A 21,133-nucleotide genomic window follows, 5' to 3' on the forward strand; every position below is an offset into this window, starting at 1 on the left:
TCTTTTGGTTTATTTGATGACCCAGTTGTTCAGTAGCATGTTTAATCTCCACAAATTTGTTTTTTTCCCAATTTTCTCCTAATTGATTTCTAGTTTTATACTATTATAGTAGAGAAGATGCTTGTTATAATTTTAATCTTCTTGAATATATTGAGACTTGTCTCTGGCCTAATATGTGATCTATCCTGGGTAATGTTTCATGTGCACTTGAGAAGAAAGGGTATTTTTTGCTTTTAGATAGAATACTCTTTATATATCCACTATGGACATCTAGTTTAATGTATCTTTTAAGTCTATATATAGTTTTTCATCTTCCTTTTTAATTTGGATGGCTTTAATTTTTTTTTCTTGCCTAACTGCTGTGGGTGGAAGTTTCCTATTCCTTCCTACAAATGAAAAGGGGACAGCTCTTCTTATTCAACTAGAACCTATGCTCATGGTCTCTCCAGGACCCTCCACTATCCCCCATCCCAAACCGTGGCTCTAACACAATGATTATATTAGCTCATGAAAATGGGGGCACAGATGCCCTCAGGCTGAATCTCCAGTATAAGTAAATAGGACTTTTTCGCAAGAAGAGTACAGGTATGTTTCAGTCTGCTGTCTGTGTAGTGTCCTGGAGGTGTTGGCTTGCCAGAAACTGTCTTTCTGATTATTGTAGTTTCATTGAGCTCAGGAATCAACCCCCATATAAGACAATTTATCCCTTGTGTGGATTGTTCCCAGAATGGTTTGTGTGCACCTGCTGGATTTAGCAGGGCATCTGGAAATTATAGGGGGTGAGTTATATTCACTTCAGAAAAGCAGTGAGAAAATGACTCGACCGCATGTGGTGCAGCAGGCTGCAAGGGAATGCCCTATCTGAATGCCTTTGCTGGCCCCAGATTGGGTGTGGGGTAATACTGTGATCACTTGTACCTGCCAGCCCCAGCCAAGGTTTGTGGGAATGTCACAACCACCTGTGTTTGCCGACTTTAGCAAGGGAACAGTAGAATGCTGCAACTGCACTCACCTGCTCTAGCCAGAGAGCAGAGGATCACAATGCCTATCCATCTCTCTGGCCTCAGCAAGACAGTGGGACAGTGCCAGGAACATTTACCCTCCCCATCCAAGTGAAGCAGCAGGATGATGCCTCATACAAGCACATCTTCCAGTGCAAGCAGTATAAGTGGAGAGCACACAAACGGCATGCGCCAGTACTTCCATCCCCAGAGAGAGCTCCGACTAACCTCTACTTCTTGAGTAGATGCCCCCAGACAAGCAAATGAATCTCCTTCACCTATAGTCTAGGTACTTTTCAAATTGGCATTTTCTGCTCGGTCCAAGGGTGAGTGAGACCACATGCCAGACCTTTAAAAGAAGAATCTCAGTTTCCTATAGCACTTTGGGTTCCTTGGATGCTAGCCCCATTGGTTTTCTAAGCCAAGCATGTTCTGGAGCTTGTCTCTCCAGTGCAGATCCCTAAGGTTGGAATGCCTGATGTGGGGCTCAATCCCTCACTCCTCTAGAAGCACCACATTAGTGATGATCCTTCCCTGTTGTGCGTTGTTGTTCCAGGGGTAAGGTTTTTCACTGAGACTGAGACTGTGTTTCTGCTTCTTCTAGTTGTCTCATTTTTTATCTTTTTTTTTGTAGAAGAGGAGTTCATCTGTTTTTCAGATATTTTTTCAGAGGGGAAATGATTCATATGTCGCTGTAGATTTGATATCTTCATGGGAGTAAGTGAGTTCAGGATCTTCCTATGCCACCATTTGGACTCCTTCCATCCTTTAATTCTTAGTCTCTAATTCCACACACATTTGAGGTGTATCTCTGATAAGGAATAAATAACCCACTTTTTAAAATAATTCTGGTATAATAATCTTTGCTTTTTGTTTAGTATTTGGTTTTGGACCTTTAAGAGTTACATATATACATATATATATATATATATATATATATATACACGTGTACGCATATATAGTGTTTATATCGACAATTTTATTATTTGTTTTGGTATATATTCCACTTTCTTGCCTTCGTTTGAATTACATTTTAAATTATATGGTCAGCTTATTTTATGTACATTATTTTAGTAAGTGGTTGCAATAAAAAATTAAGCATGGGTTCTGGACTGACTTTAATATAAATTATTACTTCAAGCAATGTCAATGATGTTAAAATTTTCCCACCTTTGTTTTTGTTTTTGTGTATTTAATTTTACATGTATATAATATTTACATTATAATCATTATTTTGTTTAGCCATATCCAATAATTTAACCCAAACATTTACCTTTTCATGTATAATCTTTTCTCCCTGTTTCTTGTGCCTCTACCTAGAATGATTCTCTTTAAGTACAGGTGTGATAATGATATGTTCCTTAATTTTAGCGTTTCTGAAATAATTTTTATTTTGTCTCAATCTATAATATTTTTTCCCGAATGTAGAACTGTCAGCATTTTGTTTTGTCTGCATTTGGCAATATTTTTTCATGGTTTTCTGGTTTCCATACCTCTATGAACAATCAGCCATCAGTTATATTGTTGTTCCTACAACAATAATGTGTCAGTTTTTATAGCTGCTATTAAAATTTTCTTTATCTTTGGTTTTCGCTTGTTTTACTATGATGTTCCAAGATGTAGACTTCTTAGTATTCATACTTCTTAGAGTATACAGAATGTATTACATCCATGGTTTGTTGTTAGTATTTGGTTTTGGAGAATTTATGGCCTGTATTTCTTGAAATAATGCTTTTGTTCATTCTCTTCTTTTCTTCTGGCTCTCCAATTAAAAGTAAGCTAGATTTTTAATTTTGTTTCATATATCATTATGATCTTTTGCTAATTTTTACTCTGGTTTCTTTATGTGCTTCAATATGAATCATTTCTATACTCTGACTTTTAGTTTCCTTCAAACACTAATTCTTTTTTATGCTGTGTCCATTCTACTGTCAGAGCCATTTGTCAGGAAAAGATTTGCAGATTATATATTTCCTCTATTTTTAACATATTCTAATTATATCTAGTTTAAAAATATTCCTATAACTACAATAGTCAGGTTTACCACTGATCCTATTTATACCTTTATTTCTTTTGAATTTTAGTCTTTGTCTGTCTCTTTGCATAACATATTTTTATAATAAATTCTGAGCATTATCTGAAAAATTATTGAGTTGCCTCATCATATCTTTCCCTAGAAACTTTCAACCTTTCCTCTGGTCAGGCAGCTAGAGCACAGTTAGATCAGTTTTTTTCAATCAGGAAAAGAAATGACTCCAAGTTCATTTGAAAATAATAAAAACTTCTGTTTCTAGAGCTGCTGCTCCTCCTAGGGTGTAGAGTCCTACACGTTCTGACTGAGAATCTGAGATGATCACCAGTGAGGTCTCTCCCACTGGTCGTCCTTGAAAATGAAACTTTTTCTCCTCAGAATCACAAGATTGTTGAAACTTGCCTTTATTTTTGAGGGCAATCTACTTAGTGTCTTAACCTCCAACACTAGGAAACTTCAGAATTTAATTTTTCAGAAGTGAATGCCCTGATATGAAACTGATATGGAAGTGAACTCGATTCCCCACTGTTTTTCTCAAAAGAATCCTAGAAATCTCTTGTCTGTAGCTGTTTTCTCTAGAGCCCAGAGAGATGTCATGAGAATGTTGATTTTCCTGCCTTTTAGTAGCAACTGTTAGCTTGGGCCCTAGACCTTCCACATTTTGCCCATTGTCGAGAATTAACAAAGGTCCTGAGAGAAAAAGGGGCTGCAAAATAACAGCTCATCTCTGTTAATTGTTTCTCCTTTTTCTTGATTTTATTTCTGTTAGGTTGCCTCAGATTCTTTACAATTCTTTAGCCAGTTTTTTTAAAGAGAAATTTCAGCTTTTTTTGTTTACTTGTTTTTTGGTGGGAGTTATGGTATTCTACATCCATCATAACTGTAATTGGACCATCATAAATGTAATCAGCTTATTTTGATTTTAATTTTAATTTTAGTTTTCAGAAAGAAAATTGGGATGGTATGACTTTATATACCTTTTGAAAAGTACTATATAATAATTATTATTACTATTAGAAAATAATATTTTCTTATACATTTACCAAAAATAAAACTGACATTTAACAATCTACTCTACTATGACTGAGCTGTACAATAATTAACACATTAGAAAATACGTTCTTAAGTTAGAAAATTCTTCTCTTACAAACACTACTTTACATGATTGTTGGAGGTGAGTATATTCTTATTCTCCTTATTAAAAAATTCATGATGCTAAGAAATGCCCTAAATTATAAGTAAACATTATTTTCTTTTTTCTTTTTTTAATTTTATTTTGTTATGTTATGTTAATCATCATACATTACATCATTAGTTTTTGATGTAGTGTTCCATGATTCATTGTTTGCGTATAACACCCAATGCTCCATGCAATACATGCCCTCTTTAATACTCATCACCAGGCTACCTAACCCCCCCACCCCTTCCCCTCCAGAACCCTCACTTTGTTTCTCAGAGTGCATAGTCTCTCATGGTTCATCTCCCCCTCCGATTTACCCCCCTCAATTTTTCCCTTCCTACTATCTTCTTTTTTTTTTTTTAACATATAATGTATTATTTGTTTCAGAGGTACAGGTCTGTGATTCATCAGTCTTATACAATTCGCAGCACTCACCATAGCACATACCCTCTCCAATGTCTATCACCCAGCTACCCCATCCCTCCCACCCCCACCACTCCAGCAACCCTCAGTTTGTTTCCTGAGATTAAGAATTCCTCATGTAAGTGAGATCATATGATACGTGTCTTTCTCTGATTGACTTATTTTTTTCTAATCACAGGTATTTATTTAAAAACCTATTTGGGTATTATGCATACCCCCCCACACACAAAGTGAGAGATTTCTTTTCAGTGATAAGAGATTTCAATTTGCTGTTGAAAATTTGAATGTGAAACACAAATACCTAATGTGAATATTTAGTATGGTGATTAATTATAATTCACCAGGCATTTTTTTCTATGCAACTCAATTTCTTTTTTGTATCTAACTTTTGAATTTAATAATTCCTTGCCTATTTATAGAGAGTCTACTATGTGTGTAGCATCTATTTAAATGACAATATATTTGTAGACAAGAGGGTTTTTCTTTTGTTCAAATTTTAGTTGGTTATAAATTTTAACCATAAGAAAAGACATAAGATAGGGGCGCCTGGGTGGCTCAGTCGTTAAGCGCCTGCCTTCGGCTCAGGTCCTGATCTCAGGGTCCTGGGATCGAGCCCCACTTTGGGCTCCCTGCTCAGCGGGAAGCCTGCTTCTCCCTCTCCTTCTCCCGCTGCTTCTGTTCCCTCTCTCTCTGTCCAATAAATAAATAAAATCTTTAAAAAAAAAAGAAAAGACATAAGACTGAGTTTGTAATACCAAGTCTTATCTGAAGTAATGAAATTCAAATGGTTATCTTTCTGAAAACCTCCACCACCTTGGATGATGGATTCTAATGGATATAGCATCTTAAATTGGCTATTCAAATAATGTGATACAGTATTTCAGATTTTATGCTTCTGACATTTTAACCATCACACTTTTTGTTTTAGTGTCGGCTCCAAAAGTCATTGAAGTTTCCTCTTTTGACTATCTTAAATGACTATGCTAAATTTATAATGACTATGTTAAAATTAAATATTTTCACAATATTTATACTTACAGGTAACATTTATATGCTGATATAACCTATCTATGTACTTATGTTATAAATATATATCCATGCATACTTATATAATTTAATATATAGTTAACAATATAACTAATCATTATATCTTATTCATTTTTGTACCCCCAACATCTATATATTATTCTGACTCGTGCACTATTAACTATTTTGTAAATAAATGAATAAATGCATTAATTTTATCTATTTATTGAGATGATACATGTAGAATTTAGATTTTTCAGTTTTGTTTTTATTTAAAGATATCAAACACATATTTTACTTAAAGATATCAAAATAAGAAAAATCCAAGAACACTTTACTATAGAAACTTCCATGTTCTACATAACATAACTTCTGACTGTAAGACTAATTAGAGTAATCACAATAGCTAAAAATGAGGAATTAAATTGCCTAAAACTCTGAAAATAATCCTCTCAGAGCAGTGTGGCCAAACAGAAGGATGTAGTTCTAGGAGAATAACTACAAATAGATATCATAATGAATTAAAGAAATAAGAAAAATGAAAGAAAGTACAAGTATTTTACTAATTATTTTTATAAGAAGCCTACCTTTTTCTAATTTAAAAAATCTTATTTGCCTAATAAAGTTATTATAATAATGAAGATATATTAAAAGAGCAAAGGATCCAGTCCTTCAAGGATCAATAACTATTTACTGAGAGCCTACTTTTATCAGACACTGTTTTACATGCTGGAGATCAAACAGTCAGCAAGAAAGTATCCTAGAGTGGTCTGAAGATAAGGTCAAGAAATCTCCCAAATAAACGAACAAATGTTAAAGAGAAAAAAAAAAAAAAAGAAAAGAAAAGATAGGACACATCTAGTAAGAGAACAGAGCAAAGTCTTTAAAATCTTATGGGATAATAGTTTCCTATCTATAATTCATACTCAGTTAAATTATCAAAAAAGATAGGGCAGCATATAACTATTTTCATATTTGCAAAGACTCAAAGTTTATCCTGACAAAATATTTTTGGGATCCCCTTTGAGGGTGTATTTTAACAAAATGAGTGCTTAAAATAAGGAAGGGAAAGTTATTGAATACAGGTCCAACCTTGGACAAATTAAAGGAAGATCTAAATAAAACTAGTTCCAGACAAAATCTAGACAGTATGTAAGACCTAGTCAAGAACTAGAGACTTCATAAAAAGCAAATATAAAAAGGATGATCCCAATAGAGGAAAAATAAACCATAATGTCTTATGATTTGGAATATTTTGTGGAGTGTAGGGGGAAAAAAGCCATTCAAAATTGAAACCATCACCTTTCATTGGCATAATAGCAACATCTGGAGTCCTAGAGAAAGAAATGTTATTATGTTACATGCAATGTTATTAGTCAAACTGCAAACTCTGAGGGAACTGTCCTTATAAGATTGCCCTTGTTTCAGACAACAGTCACAGGTTTGTGAGCCCTGGCACACTCTTACTTCAGACCAGCTGCTTAGAAATTTGGGGTTTTCCACAGCCATCCTCAGGTTAACTATTTCATTAAAATGACTCCTAGAACTCAGGAAAATCCATACTTACTATTACTGTTTTCTAGAACAGTGAAAAGATACAATTAACTTCTACCAAGGGAGAGGAGATAAAGGACACGGTTCAGGCATTCCAAACATGGAGCTTCTGATTGTCTTCTCCCTGTGGGGTCATGAGCAGCATAACCTGCTCCAGGCCATGATGGTGACAGTATGCACAGTACTGTGTATTGACAAGACAGGGAAGCTCTCTAGAGCCTTTGGTGTCTACAGTTTATTAGGATTTGATTATATACTGCTTGTGTGGCTACAGCTGCTAGCTGGGGGGGGAGGTTCAGGCTAATGGCTTTAGTCTTCAGGTTCTTGAGAGGTAAGGATTTATATGACGTGTCCCAAAGACTCCATCATCTATCACATTGTTAGACTTTGCAGTGGACAAACCTTCCAGGCAAACCATGACACTCCTATCAAGCATGACCTTCCATTGGTCCTAGAGATGACCTCCCCTGTGGTCAAGGGCAAAGACCAGACCTCTCTTTGAGTAAGGTTAATTCTTCACTACACAACATATTACTTCTTACTGAAAATAATTACAGAGTTATGATAATTAGATGATTTTTACGGGCTTTTTACTTACAAAGAGCAACAACAATAAAACAAAAACCCAAAGAAATAGATAAACAAAAACCACAGACCAATCTTAGATAACTTAACTATGAATTAAAATATAATGGAAATACAAAACATATTTACAACCCTGAGAGTCGAACATGGGAATAAAAACAGTGGAGGAGAGAAGATAAGAGAAAAGATTAAGTACTGATATCTGCATCTGACAAAATGGGAAGTCAAGATATAATATCTATGAGTTTGGAAGAAGGAATGAAAGGTTTGGTACATTCAAAATGCAGATTTGACCAATGGAAAGAGAGAGTGAGAATAATTGTGCAACTGAATTGAGGACATAAAAAGGGTAAATGGGGTTACATACAGTAAGGAAGTTAGAGCTATATATTTTGGATGACAGAGTGAAAAGATAATGTTTTGATAAAAAAAAAAACTGATCCAAGTATGTTACATGGTAAATTAGAATTGATAATTTAAGAAGTAAAAGCAAAAATAGTATTTGTCATTAGGAATTGGTTTAAGATTCTTTTATTACAGCTTCTCTGTACTATGAGAAGCTTTTAAAATCATGTATATAAGTTATTTTGTTAAAATTTTGAAAAGAAACTTAAAGAACAGAACATGTTAAAAACACTGCATATGAACAAAGTGTTTTTTGACATGAACTGACATAACAGAATAAATTAAAAATATCATATTGAACCATCTGAACTTGATGTTATCAGACAAAACTGATGAAAATTATTCCTTTATAGCCATTATAGTCAATTTTGGATTATCAAAGGCAAGTGAATATTTTAGTGAGCTACTTATTCCTGAAATGGTCCAAGAGAACTATTCTAGTTCAAAGATAAAGGGAAATTTGAGGGGAAAAATAGAAAGAGATTTTGTGGTTTGATATTGTGATCATTCTATATAATTCTAATTTAAGAAAATTCAAGGGAAAACATTCTTGGAATATTAGAATTATATAATTAGAAAAGAGAAAAATGGTAAAGAAAATTAAGCAAGTAGAAGAAAATTTAATTTCCCAGCTTAGGCAAAGTTAGCTTAACTACTGAATATGATAGTTACTAAATTGAAGCATGTAACAAAATAAAATTTGGAAAATATTTCTGAAAGATTGGCTTCAAGGTTCCACTAAGAGCAGAATGTTAGTTGAAATATTGTATTACATTTTCTATATTTATGTAATGAATACATGAAGTCTAAAAATCTGAAGTAAAATGTAAATGCCGTATCAGTTAGCACTATTAAAAACATGCATTTGCCTGACAATGGATTGATTGATTATGTCCTGAGTATCAAAATGTTCTCTCTCCAAAAGCCTGTGCTATAAAATGCATTTCAAACCCTTGAGCCAAAACAGAATTGTCATTTCCTGTTAAAGAGGATACAGTAAAATGTGTGCATATTTATTTCCAGATTTAGTTTAGAATTGTATCAGCCTAATCAACCATTCTTTTCAGAGTTTCATATTCTGGGTAGAAAAATAACCATATTCTTGAGCTTCTGTTTGAAATAGAGGCATAAATCCATGAAAGTTGGGAGCGCAGTTGCAGTTAGTTTCCCTAGGCCCTAAAGACAAATTTGCTAACTCCTAAAAATAGTTTGAGTTCTTCCTTGAAAATGTTAGATTTTTAAAAAATTGATTTTTGAAAATCTAGGAAGCAACATAGAAGGTTGGAAAAACAACTCCTTAGATAAATAAAGAGCATCTGGTTATAAACAAATATGGAATATTGAAGTGGGACATTTTTGTTAAATAGAATTTTATGAATTAATCGTTATCCTATTTTATTAAATTTTTACTGAAAAACATTTATTTTATCTTATTTTCTACTTATACCTTAAAAGTGTTGAAGCTGACCTTTAAAAAAAAAAAAGAAGAAATTCTTTTGTGTTATACTACTGTTTTCTGTTCTAGGATGGGCTTAAAGTTGGTGAAATACATATTGTTTTCATGCCACCTCTGCATTTTCACAGATACCCAAATTCTGTACTACCACTTAGATGTCAATAGTGCACCATTCAATATGTTCTCTTTGAAAGAAGAGACAGAGAGGCAGAGACAGAGAGAAAGAGAGGTTGAGAGAGAGGAGGAGGAGGTGAGGGAAATGTGGGGGAGGAAGAATTAACAACACAGAGGTGCATTGATGCCACAAAGTCATGGTTTTGAATACTTGCTTAGCAACCAAGTTTTCCTCTGACCATGTGTAAATCACTTATTTATTTTTCACCAAATTATTCAATAATTACAAACTCCAATCTATATTATCAGTCACTGTTAGAAGATAATGATATAGAGAATTTGCTGATCACTATTTCTGCCTGAAACTTACAATATACTGCCAGCATATCAACTTTTTGAGCAAGTTTCTTCATCTTAAAAAGAATAATAATAATAATAATAATACAATGTATCTGTTCATTTTTTTCTTTAGTTACGACCTGATTCTTTGATAATAATTTTAGCTTCATTATGAAAGCAATGGAATGAAATGTGATTTATGATGAGGGCTTTGACACACACCCTATCAGTTAATGAAATGTATATTATCCCATTTTACAAGATGATAAAATTGAGCTTCTAACTTCATTTGGAATATAATACTGTGAAACAAGCTAAAATCATCGGGGTCCTGGCAGTCCCAAGCTAATTCTGATGTTCTCATACTTTGTGTCTGGTGCTAGAATCCACTTATTCAACCTTTAATGCAACTCTATGCCTGTCATGCAAGCCCCTTTTCCTACCATTTGAAAGTTCCTCATTCCCCCCCCCATTTCCATTCAAACTTATTTTCTGGAATAATTTGATGGTGAATATTTAGATGCAAATGTAAATACAGTAGCTAAAATATTTTACATGAAGTTGCTTAGCACCCCACACACTTTATGATGTTTACTCTTTTTTTTTAAAGATTTTGTTTATTTATTTGAGAGAAAGAGAGAGAGAGTAGGAACACAAGCAGGGGGAGTGGGAGAGGGAGAAGCAGGCCTCCCACCAAATAGGGAGCCCGATGTGGGGCTCGATCCCAGGACCCTGGAATCATGACCTGAGCCAAAGGCAGACGCCCAGCGACTGAACCACTCAGGCGCCCCTGTTTACTCTTTTCATAGTAACTTTATTAACCTTTATCTGCTTTTTGTTTTTTAATAAAAAACTAAAACCCAGAATTGCTTGCTATACTGCCAATTCATCAGCTATAATAAGGATATTAGCATTTATTTCCATACATAAAATTATGAAATATTAATTTTGTGCATAACTAAAGAATATCAGTCATCAGTGAACATATAATAAAATACCTGGGGATTTGGGGGCCTTTGAGGATACTACCTCAAATATTACCATTTCCATATACTTGTAAATGTAGTCTTAGAATGAGTATAAAATTGCCGGTACGGGCATGTAGAATAAGCAAAACTCTTATTCATTCCATCCTTAATACTAAATGTAATTACTAGATGATTACTTTTTTAGTAATTGTATTCATAACTTCCGTGGCAAATAATGGGTATGGGAAATTAGGCTATAGCTTCTCCAAATCCTCTGAGCAACTGCCTCATTAAGCTGCATTTGTTTCAGTTCCAGTATCTATGGTGATAGCATATGTCTGAGAAAATAGAACCTTTTATTGCACCAAAGATCTACCTTCTCAAAAGTGTAGCTCTATGAGGGAAGAATCCATATTATGTGTTTACTCATAGACCCATTCTCAGCAACTAACTCTAAATCACAAAATATCTGGCATTAGAAGGAGAATTGCACATAATCATTATTATTTGCAGCAAAACACATTTCTTGGTTTCTCCTTGCCTTTAATGTCTTTCTCTACCTTTCTATTTTACCAAAACCAAAATATCAACAGCTTTCCCAAAACATTCAGATAATAAAGAAAATTGTTACATTTCACGTCTGAAAGAATATTTTACTTTCTTTATTTCATTTGCACTGCCACAGAACTTTATTTTCTATCTGTCCATTCTCATTGTGGTTGATGTTGAAAATGTTTTCTGCTTTTTGTATTTACTGAATGACTGCAATGTTCTGAGCATCAGAGACAATCATCCATACAATTCTCAGTTGCTGTTGTTAGAATGGTACCTTTTTTAGAAAGGCAGTAAATGAACACAATAGTCTTTAATTATGTAAGTTATGGTACTTAAGCTCCAGGGTCATATTGTTAATTAATATTTCACCCTTATAGTTAATGTCACATAACTTACTCCATTTATCCATTCAGTTTAGCAAACAATGTAATAAGGAAGACAAAGAGATAAAATACAAGCAATAAATACTATGTGAGAATGTATTTTAGAGTATGGAAAAAAGGAAGGGAATGTAACCCAGATAGTAAAGCTTCATGATAGTTTTCTTAAAATATTGGAAGATAGTATCCATGAAAAGGCCAGTCAAAGGTATTTTCAGGCAGAGGAAATAACATATATAAGGGCAATGTGATTAACAAACATGATGGCTCTGAAAAAATGTAGGCAGTTTGGATGAGTTTGAACATACACATGTGGATGGTACTGATGTGAGATGAGATTTTTGGTTTATCATTTAGATTTAATTTTGGAGATAATTAAGAATGCATACCTTGAGATTTTCTTTTAAGTGTGAAGTGACCAAATCATATACTATAATATGTCAGTAATTTTTTTTCAAATTGTTGCTCTGAAAACAGAAAAACAATAGAGTACAAATGACTCATAGCTACTTTTTATTAGTGTAGGAAAAAGGACCCACATGTAAACCCCTATGTCTGGAGGGTTAATAACATTTTCTTCACTCATAACCACTGCATAGCATTTATATGTCCAGAAACTATCTTGATATATTTTTGAGTAATTAGACTGCAATAGTAAACTGCTCCATCATTTTAGGTTTTATTTGGAAAGTAGAACACCTAATAGTGGATAAGGGAAATATTGTAAGAATTAGACCTTAGATGATCTTGGGAGCTGGTAAAGAAAGCTGTGAAAATATACTACTGTGTATCAGCTGATGAGTCTGTAATTGCCTTAAGTCAACAGGACCAACAGTTAAGTGGTAAGACCCACTCCCTGGCACTGCTTGTGGGGGGCCCAAGTCCTTCTGATCGAGGCCCAAAAGAAAAAAAAAAAAGAAAAGAAGAAGAAGAAAAGCTTGGTGTGAAGCAGGGGAGAGTGAGGATTAACTGGACATATGCCAGGGTCTCACTGCCTACAATCTTGATGACATTAGATGAACAACAGAGGAAGCTAGTGCGCTTTCGTGCTGAATTTTACATATATCTGGCCCAGGAAGTGGAGAATAAAATAAAGGAAATCCAGTGGTAAATAGAGGAATTTCAGGCCTGAATTCTGCCATGCACCAAGTTGAGATAGCCAATCTGTGACAATGAAAATCTTTGCCACTTTACTTACACCTTATAAATCTTGCTATTTTATTTGTGCTCAACCTTATCTGAACATTACTAACACATGCTGGAACATTTAGTTCCAACTTAGCTAACGAATGTTACAAAATTACTGCTATCAACCTCTTGTGGACCTGGAATCCATATACAATTTCTTTAACCATATTTAAATTCCAAAGAAAGACAGTAGCAAACTGTGTTCCACATTCCCTTCCCTTGAGTATAGACTGCACTTCATGACTCACTCCTAATGAATAGAATACAATAGAAGCAAAGACGTGTCACTCCAAGATTAGGTTATAAAAAAACAAAACAAAACAAAAAACTGTGGCTTCCCATCTTGGAGGTTCTCTCCCTTACTCTAATATCTAATCTCTCAGTATGGAGACTCAATAGCATTAGTAGCTCTACTGAGAAGTCTGCAAATTGAGAGAATGAAACCTCTGGCATAAACCACGTTAAGGAACTTGGAAGCAGATCCATCAATCCTTAAATGCAAAGACTGTTGTCTGGACTGACAGCTTGATTGAAACTTCATAAAGGACCCTGGAACAGAACCATCCAACTAAGCATCCACTCCCAGAATCCCAACCCTTAGAACTTGAGTAAATAAACGTTTGTTTTTTTAATCTGAAAAAGTATGGGATAGATTTTAATGCAGCACTAGTTGACTAGTATCAATGTTAGTATCTGGAAGTAGAGTGCTGTCACAACTACAACCTAAAATGAGGGAATGGTCTTGGAATGGACCGTGGGCTTTGAGGAGAGTTTAGTGAAAACTTAGAGTACCTTGAACTTACCACCTGTAGAGGTTTGGACTTTGAGCATGCTGTAGATAAGAACTCTCCAGAAGGTGAAGAATATTTTATTGGAAACTGGAGAAAAGGATATCTTTGTTGTGTAGTGGCAGAAAGTTTAGCAATTCTGTTGCCTACAGAATTGGAAAGTAGAAAATATATATGCTATATGGAAAGTAGAAAACATAACTAATAAACTGGGTGATCTGGGTAAGAAGATTTACAACCAAAGAAGTGCCACCTATTGTAGTCTTTTTTTTTTTCCTTGCTCTTTAGAGTGAAATGCAAGAGGACAGTGACAAACTGTTAAGAATGAACAAAGGAAAACTGTTAAACAGAAAGGGGTCAAAACATCACGATTTTGAAGTTTCTCAGCCTCTTCAGCAGGCAAATGATACTAAAATTAAGAGATTATTATGGAGCAAAGATTAAATCTAGGTTTAGCAAGACAAATAGGGTTTAAAGATGAAGCTGAGAGTATGACTACAAAATTTTTTATTAAGCCCTCAAAAAATTAAAGGTAATATCTTAGAGCACCTTTACATAAAACAAAAGCCCTTGTAAGGAAATTAAGTATACACCTCATAGATCCTCCTAATCAAATAATAGTGCTCCTAAGTAGCTTAAGGGTGTTCTATCAGAACAGTCTCAGAAGTAGCCCAAGGAACAGAAGGGCTTAATCTTGAAGAGATATATGGTTTTACCCTTTGTCAAGGGAACTAACACTTAAAATAATCTAGAGGACACCCAAAATATTTTTAGAGTTATATTGGAAGTACTGTCATTTTGGATTGAAATGGACAAGGAATACAAAGTGAAGGGTTTATTCCAATGCTAAAACTTTATCAGCGGGAAGCAAGTAGAAAACTACTCAGATGTCAACATGTGATTGTTACCCTTCATGAAAAAGGCGGTGCAGAGGGCAGAACCATAACAGAGCACAGAACGAATGGTGAAATATTTCTATAAAGAAAACTTCCCCTGATCTACTATTTTATTACTCAATATAGCTTATATAGGAAACACAGGATGAATGCATCACTCTTTCCCTCTACTTTCTAATTTTTTTAAAGAATGAGTTTATTCCCAATATGCAACAATTTCTGCATATTCTTCCTGAGCAGCATCATATGCTTCTTAAGTTCTTTCAATTTTTTTTCAGCGAGGTCATTGAAATGAGGAGTAAAGATCTCTGTTTTAGGAGTGTTTATTGGGCCTTGATCTACCCTTTGAATGTTTTAATATCAAATAGCAAGTCAGAATGTTCAAATCTATTTCTTGTTGTACTTTCCTCTACCCCCTCTCTGCCTCACATCCTGATTTTCAGCTGCCTTGTTGGAAAGAGAAGAGCCCTTCCTGCTGGTTGACAGTTCTGATAAATCATATAACTCTGCTGATAATGGTAAAGTTTTAAGTTTAAGACTATGAGATCTGGTTCTCCACATGAAAATGGGAATTTGGAAATTTGCAAAACCCTTTTTTCCCAATAAAGCTTGGATTTTGAAATACTGGCTTTGTTATGATTTCAAGAAAATCAGCTTTGAAACTCAAAGAAAACAACATTCTTTGTTAATTCAATGGTTGGGATGATACAAAAATTGTTGATAGGACATGAAAATATTTACAAAATATTTTTTCAAATATTCTGTTCTTTACACATGTTGAACAAATATATGTGCCTAAATCTTCTGCAAACCAGATGTTCTTTTAAATGATTTTTGATGATAGCTATGTGGTAAGATTTGAACAGAAAGTTAGTAAGGAATCAGAACACACAGGTGTTAGTAGTGGTTTTGTTATAGCTCTGTTACTACTATGATGTATGTATGTACTTACACATTTAAGGCAAGACACATTAGCAAATATAGTCTCATGTGTTTTTCTCTGATGTCATTTCTGTATTTGTAACAGAGGACTCTACAATCAACTCTCTAAACTTCTGACTCTTTAGTCACGGAGCTATTATTTTGAGAACTCACATATGAATTCTAGTATCTGACTTTCTACCCTTCTTGAATTTATATATAGTTACAAAACAAAACAAAAACACTCATAGTCAGAAACAGACTATTCCTTTAATTATAAATTTGCATGCATTTTTTAAAAATATTTTATTTATTTAAGAGAGAGAATGAGATAGAGAGAGCATGAGAGGGGGGAGGGTCAGAGGGAGAAGCAGACTCCCTGCTCAGCAGGGAGCCCGATGCAGGACTCTATCCCGGGACTCCAGGATCATGACGAAGGCAGTCGCTTAACCAACTGAGCCACCCAGGCACCCAATTTGCATGCATTTTAAAAAGGTAGAGTTAGGCAACATTGTGACTACATACTTCCTTCATTCTATCAAAACTCATTCAAACACTCTGGTAACTTCTTTATAGATGTAGTTCACACATTTTACTTTTACCTGTTGAGTGATATTCCAAAATTCTCCCTGATCAAGGAAGCGTTACAAATAACTTTTGTGTATTTCCAACTGAAATGTTTCTAAAGAACGTCTTCTATTCATAGATTTTAAATAATTTAAAACTATCTTTAACATAACTTTTTATTTTTCTTCTAAATATCACTCTTAATCAAAATTTCCTCATTATATTTTGTGGATTTAACTATGATCTATGAGAAATTTGAGGTTTTTTATTTGTTTCATTTTTTTCTTTTACTCAATTATCCCTGTGTATTTTATTTTTCTTGTTTGCTAGTTTAAATAGACATAGTATGTGGAAGTATTTGTTTTCTTAAGTTTTTAAATATATGGCCATTAGATAAAACTTGATATTGATCTGAATAATTCTGACACAGAAAGTTGGATAATATTCCAGAATGTCATCTTACTTTTGCAATGTTTTAAACTACTGATAAATATTTTTTTTGTAGGTTCAATGATATCTGTGACATTCTCTTTGTTTAGAGACAAAACAGACATTAAATGAAGGAAGAAGGGATTCTGATTAGTGATACTGAGTATTTTTTTTATGTGTCTTTTGGTCATCTGTATGTCTTTGGAAAAATGTCTAGTAAGGTCTTCTGTCCATTTTTTAATTGTATGTTTGGGGTGTTTTTGCTGTTGAAGTGTAAAAATTCTTTATATATTTTGGATATTAACCCTTTATTAAATATATAAATATATAATTTTCAAATATCTTCTCCCATTCAGTAGGTTGCTCTTTTGTTTCATTGATTGTTTTCTTTGCTGTGCAGAAGCTATTTATTTTGATGTATCCCTAATAGGTTATTTTTGCTTTTGTTTCCCTTCCTTCCTTGGGAGATATATCCAGAAAAATGTTGCTATAGCCGATGTCAAGAAAATTATTGCCTGTGCTCTCTTCTAGAACTTCTATGGATTCAGGTTTCATATTTAGGTCTTTAATTCATTTTGAATTTATTTTTGTACATGATATAAGGAAATGGTCCACTTTCTTTCTTTTGCATATTGCCGTCCCGTTTTCCCAACACCATTTGTTGAAAGACTGTCTTTTCCCACTGGATATTCTTTCCTGCTTTGTTGAAGATTCATTGACCATATAAGTGTGGGTTTGTTTCTGGGGTCTCTATTCTGTTCTATTAATCTATTTTTGTGCCAGAAACATCCTGTTTTGATTATTATATTTCTTGTAGTGTATCTTGAAATCTGGAATTGTGGTATCTCCAGGTTTGGTTTGGTTTGGTTTGGTTTGGTTTTCCTCAAGATTGCTTTGGCTATTCAGTCTTTTATGGTTCCATACAGATTAGGATTATTTGTTCTAGTTCTGTAAAAATTGCTCTTGGTAGTATGGACATTTTAGCAGTATTTGTTCTTGCAATCTGTGAGCGTGGAGTATCTTTCCATTTGTTTGTGTTGTCTTCAATTTCTGTCATCAACATTTTATAGTTTTCAGACTACAGGTCTTTCACCTCCTTGGTTAAATTTATTCCTAGGTATTCTATTATGTTTGGTGATACTGTCAATGGATTTTTTTAAATTTAAATTAAATTAGCCAACATATAGTACATCATTAGTTTCAGATGTAGTGTTCAGTAATTCATCAGTTGCATATAACACCCAGTGCTCATCACATCACATGCCCTCCTTAATGCCCATCATCCAGTTACCCCATCCTCCCACCCACTTCCCCTTCAGCAACCCTCAGTTCGTTTCTTATAGTTAAGAGTCCCTCATGGTTTGTCTCTCTCTCTAATTTCTTCTCATTCAGTTTTCCCTCCTTTCCCTTATGATCCTCTGCACTGTTTCTTATATTCCACATATGAGTTAAACCATATGATAATCGTCTTTCTCTGATTGACTTATTTCACTTAACATAATACCCTCCAGTTCCAACCACATCAATGTAAATGGTAGCTATTCATCCTTTCTGATGGCTGGGTAATATTCCATTGTATATATACGCCACATCTTTATCCATTCATCTGTCATAGGGCATCTTGGCTCCTTCCACAGTTTGGCTATTGTGGACATTGCTGCTATGAACATTGGGGTCCAGGTGCCCCTTCGTTTCACTACATCTGTATCTTTGGGGTAAATACCCAGTAGTGCAATTGCTGGATCATAGGGTTGCTCTACTTTTAACTTCTGGAGGAATAGAAGTTTTTTCTTAATTTTTTGCAACTTTGTTATTTGTGTATAAAATGTTACCAATTCTGGGTATTAATTTTGTATCTTGAATTACAAAATTTACTGAATTTTTTATCAGTTCTAATAGTTTTGTGGTGCAGTCTTTAGATTTTTCTATGTATAGTTTCATGCCATCTGCAAATGGTGACAGTTTAACTTCTTCATTATCAATATGAATATCTCATTTCTTTTTCTTGTCTGATTGCTCTGGCTAGGACTTCTAGTACCATGTTGAATAAAAGTGGTGAGAATGGAAATCCTAATCTTGTTCCTGGTCTTAGGGAGAAAGCTCTCAGTTTTCCACTATTGAATATGATGTTAGCTGTGGGTTTTTTATAATTATCTTAATTATGTTGAGGTAAGCACAGCACAGGGAATATAGTCAATGGCATCATAATAGCATTGTGTGGTGACAAATGGTAACCACATTTATGGAGAGCGTAACATAATATGTAGAGAAGTTGAATCACTATGTTGTACACCTGAAATTAATGTAATGTTGTGTGTCAACTTTATTCAAATAAAAAAATAAAAAGAATAAAAAAGATCTTCTGAAAGGCAAATATAATTCTTAGAAATCCATGAATCCTTAATATCTCATGACAACACCAAGTTTTAGAATGCTACGAAGGGAAGCTGCAATCACATTACTGTGGTAGTGGGGGAAAGAGTAGAGGGTCAGACAGCTGGCCTTCAACTAAAAAATGTATCAGATGAGGCAAAAATGAATACTTAAGTGTGATAATGAATCATATCTTTCAAACTTAAAAGTATTTCTTTAATTCTAAGGACATGATCTTTTAAACCTACATATTTCAGATTTTGTGGTGGAGTGAACATTCTAAATCTGCAATTAAAATAAACAAATATTTGTTTTTCCAGGATATCCAGAGAATACTTATTGATCCTAAAGATAAACATTACCATACAATTTAGCTCAGGATAAGATAGATAAGAAGTTAATCTGCTTTCTATCCTCATGAATTACTTCATAGAACAGGAAATAACTAGGGCATTATTTGATGAATACCCTTTGCTTTCATAAATCCACTTTTGAAGTTACATTTCTAAAGTATCTGAAACACTATTTTAATGCCAAAGATTCATTCATAACACATGTCTAATATTTTCAATATACATAAGTTGCATTCCTAATATAAGATTTTCAATATGAATTTTAAATGTACTTTATTAGATGGCAATAATCCTTCTGGATAGTATGAGCATAGATTCTTAAGATCTAAAATTTTATTTCATGTTATTTTATTAATTTAACATATTTAATCAAATGTGTATCCTTTTAAAATTTAATGGACATATCATCAACAGACACATGAAAAAATGTTCAGGGAAATACAAATCAAAACCATAATGAGATACCACCTCACATCTGTCAGAATGGCTAAAATTAATAAGTCAGGAAACAACAAATGTTGTGAGGATGTGGAGAAAGGGGAACCCTCTTTTTTTTAAGATTTTATTTATTTATTTGAGAGAGAGAATGAAAGAGAGAGAGCATGAGTGGGAGGGGAGGGCCAGAGGGAGAAGTAGGCTCTCTGCTGAGCAGGGAGCCTGATGTGGGACTCAATCCAGGGCCTCCAGGATCACGACCTGAGTTGAAGGCAGTTGCTTAACCAACTGAGCCACCCAGGTGCCCCAGAAAGGGGAACGCTCTTATGCTGTTGGTGGGAATGTAAGCTAGTATAGACACTCTGGAAAACAGTATGGAGTTTCCTCAAAAAAGTTAAAAATTGAGCTACCCTGAAAAATAAAATAAGATGAAATCAGAGAGGAAGACAAACTATAAAAGACTCTTAATCATAGGAAACAAACTTGAGGGTTTCTGGAGGGGAGGTGGGTGAGGGATGGGATAACTGGGTGATGGGCATTAAAGAAGGCACATAAAATAAAACAACAAAAACAAAAAAAGTTAATGGACATAATATTTCCCTTCAGCTACACCAGATAAACATTGATTTTGTTTTCTACTCTATGCAAATAATAAGCAGGAAAGTTGTCTTTGTGGGAAAAATGTGAAGCTATATCTGAGGAAGTCTTCAAAGTATGGAATCAGATTATATATAGCTTTGACAAATTAAGGCAATGCCCACATGAAACAATATATTGTCAAAGAGGAATTAATTAGTACATACATTATCAGGCCCTTAAAAGCTCAACTAATCTCTCCTCTGAAATAGTTTCTTTTGTCATTGTGCTTTGAATGAGAGATCTGCTTTTCTAACTATAATTCTAAATATGCTTTCGTCTTAATTCTCCTTTGTATGTGACAACTCAGCTTGGATGAGGAAAGATAACACCAATTTCTCCTTGTGGCATTTTTCAGTGCTGTCTGTTTGGATAAAGGAGCTTCCTGATGACTCACTGAGTCAGTGAGGAAAGGAAGACAGACAGGAAGGAAGGAAGGAAGGGTGGGGAAAAGAAAGAAAGAAAGAAAGAAAGAAAGAAAGAAGAAAGAAAGAAAGAAAGAAAGAAAGAAAGAAAGAAAGAAAGAAAG

At 34.1% G+C, this 21,133-nt stretch overlaps 1 long non-coding RNA gene across 2 annotated transcripts in view; it reads left to right on the top strand.

The window, feature by feature from the left end:
- LOC141374598 (uncharacterized) overlaps positions 1–21,133 on the top strand; it is a 90,049-nt gene that overhangs the window by 28,431 nt on the left and 40,485 nt on the right. Inside the window, exon 3 of one of the 2 annotated variants that reach the window (XR_012381614.1) lies at positions 12,845–13,173. The exons of the other annotated variant lie outside the window; for it this stretch is intronic. This is a non-coding gene — a long non-coding RNA (uncharacterized lncRNA). Of the gene's footprint in view, positions 1–12,844; positions 13,174–21,133 lie in introns of those variants that run through there. 2 annotated transcript variants of the gene reach the window in all.

This window comes from Callorhinus ursinus, unplaced genomic scaffold (genome assembly GCF_003265705.2).
Source record: "Callorhinus ursinus isolate GAN/ISIS: 27379988/994484 unplaced genomic scaffold, GSC_fseal_2.0 scaffold19, whole genome shotgun sequence".
NCBI classification, from domain to species: Eukaryota; Metazoa; Chordata; class Mammalia; order Carnivora; family Otariidae; genus Callorhinus; species Callorhinus ursinus.